Source organism: Armigeres subalbatus, chromosome 2 (assembly GCF_024139115.2).
Source record: "Armigeres subalbatus isolate Guangzhou_Male chromosome 2, GZ_Asu_2, whole genome shotgun sequence".
In the NCBI taxonomy this organism is placed as follows: Eukaryota; Metazoa; Arthropoda; class Insecta; order Diptera; family Culicidae; genus Armigeres; species Armigeres subalbatus.
In genome coordinates, this window is record NC_085140.1 from 377,270,155 (window position 1) to 377,272,793 (window position 2,639).

The following is a 2,639-nucleotide window of genomic DNA, read 5'->3' on the forward strand; positions in this document are numbered from 1 at the left end:
AATAGGATTTGATTGCTACAACAATAATAAAAACTGGCTTGAGTTGAATATGTTTGCTATACAGACACTATACATAGATTATCATAAAGAAGCATTTAATAAAACAAGTCATCATCATGACTAGTCAAAGCAGCAGTTATCATCATCGCTTGAGGAATGAGCAACGAAAATAAAATTCACATGGCATAAAGCGTGCGTCGATATGTCGCTGATAAGATAGTCTCAATCTCAAATGCGTCTTACATAGCTTTTTGCATTTCTGCCAAAATAATCAGCAATTTCAGCGTTACGTGCAAACAATCGCCCTCAACTAGACGAACATCCAGATTGCCTCCAAAATGGGCACCATTTTTGATACTGTTGACCCGGTCGTCTTCAAGATCGTACATTTTCTGGTCCGCAGTTTCGACCGGCTTGAAGATGTTGGCTGTGTCCATTCCGACGAGTACAAAACGGCACGCCGCCAAAAAGTAAGTTACAGTACGTTGCGTCTTCAAGTCCAATAATTCCAATAACATACGTTTTCTGTAGGCCTTACGCCAGCCCGGAAGACGTGCCCATGTGGCGTCAAGTCGGTCCGACCAGCGATCCGGACGTGGAACGCATTCGGAGGGCGCATTTGAACGATTTGGAAAAACATTCTTCCCCCTTCCTTTCGTCATCGGGTTCCTGTAACCTGTTCACCAATCCGAGGTGCTTGTGGGCCACGAATCTGTTCCGACAGTAGCCGTTGCACGAATCGTTCCATACTTCGTGGTTTACGCTGTGTTTGTCATTCCCCAGCCGGTACGTGGATTGTCTTGGATGGTGGGGATACTTCAGCACCGCCTACATGGCTGCCAAAATTATTCTTCGTCTCTTTAGTTTTAGATCTTTGAATTCTATTGCTGCTGATCGCTAGTAAATGTAAAATGTCAAAACAATTGGACAAAGCATATTCATATTAATTGAACGCCTGATTGATGATTTTTTTAATGACTTATCATTTTGCTTCGTTCGGTTACGTATTTGCTAAAATGAGACAGATAAGACAAATAAGATAGCCATAATAAATAAGACAAATAAATTAGTTCACTCTGATTCCTCCACTGAAATTCCTCGAAGTCCCCTAATTCCTTCAACGGAAGTTTCTAAGGGAATTCTTGGGAGTTCTAAGTTCCTCCAGGAATTTCTCCAGGTAGTCTCCAGGTTTCCCTAGAAAGTTTACTCGGAAGTTCCTCCAGTATCTAAAAATTCCTTTTGGAAGTTCCTCAGGAATTCACACGGAAGTTCCTCAGGAATTCTCCGGGTTCTTCAAAATCGGAAGTTCCTCCAGGAATTCCTTCGAAATTCATAAATTCCTTCGGAAGTTCCTCGGAATTCTTCGGAAGTTCTCCAGGAAGTTCCTTCGGAAGTTCTCAGAAAGTTCCTCTGAAGTTCCTCAGGAAGTCCTCCGGAGTGCTCTCTCCAGGAATTCCTCCGGAATTTCTTCAGGAAGTTCCTTCAAAAATTCCTCAACGAATTCTTTTCGAGTTCCTCAGCAATTCCTTCGGAAGTTCCTCCAGGCGTTCCTTCGGAGGATCTTCCAGAAGAAGAACTCCGGAGCAACTTCGGGAGGAATTCTGGAAAACTTCGGAGAATTCCCGGAGGAACTTCGAGATTCCTGGAGAACCGGGAGGCCTTCCGGAGGAACTTCGGACGTTGAGGAACCTCTTGGACGAGCTTCTGGAGGCATCCTGGAGAACGAGGCATCTGGAATCTGGAGAATTCCTGGAGGACCTTCGAGAATTCCTGGAGGAACTTCCAGTGGAGGAACTTCCGAGGAGGGATTTCTGAGGAATTCCGAAAATTCCTGGAGGAGGAACTTCCGGAGGAATTTCTGGAGAACTTTCAGAGTTCCTGGAGAACTTCCGGAGGAATTCTGGAGGAAGACTCCGGAGGAATTCCTGGAGGAACTCGGAGGAATTCCGGAGGACTTCCAGGAGGAATTCCTAGGAGGACTGAGTTCTTTGAGAATTATTAAGAAGAGAAGCTACTGGAGGAATTCCTGGAGGAATATCCGGAGGAGTTCTGTAGTTGGGGAAGAAGCCGGAAAGATTTGGAGGGAATATTCGGAAAATTCCTAGAGAATCGGAAGAATTCCTCCAGAAACACTCTAGGGTCTCCAGGTTCCTTCAGGAGTTCTTCTAGAGATGCATTCTGAATTTTCCTCCTTAAGTTCCTTCTGGATTTCCTCCGGAAGTTCTTTCTGAGCTATCACAGGAAGCTTCTTCTGGAATTCCACCGGAGTTCCTTCTTAAATTCTTCAGAGTTCCTTTTGGAGAGAAAGCTTTTTGGAAGTCATTTCTGAATATCTTTGAAGTTCCTTCTGGAATTCATCTGGAAATTCCTGCGGAATCCTCTGAAGTTCTTTCCAGAACTCCTCCGGAAGTTTTCCTTTTGGGTCCTGCGGAAGTTGCTTCGGAAAATCTGAAGTTCTTCCAGGAATCCTTCTGGAGATTCCTCTGAGACGATTCCTAGTAGACCAATTGATATGAACTCCTAAGCGGGGTGAAAATTTTTTGAATTTCTGGTTTTAGATGAGGTGCAGATCATATACGCAGCTCGACGGACGTGTATGGACATGACTGATTAATGTCAGATTTTGCCTGGTAATAAGC

At 44.3% G+C, this 2,639-nt stretch overlaps 1 pseudogene; it reads left to right on the forward strand.

Annotated features, from left to right (window-relative positions):
• The first annotated feature begins 338 nt into the window (after positions 1-338).
• Positions 339-901, forward strand: LOC134210133 (microsomal glutathione S-transferase 1-like; annotated as a pseudogene).
• The last annotated feature ends 1,738 nt before the right edge of the window (positions 902-2,639 follow it).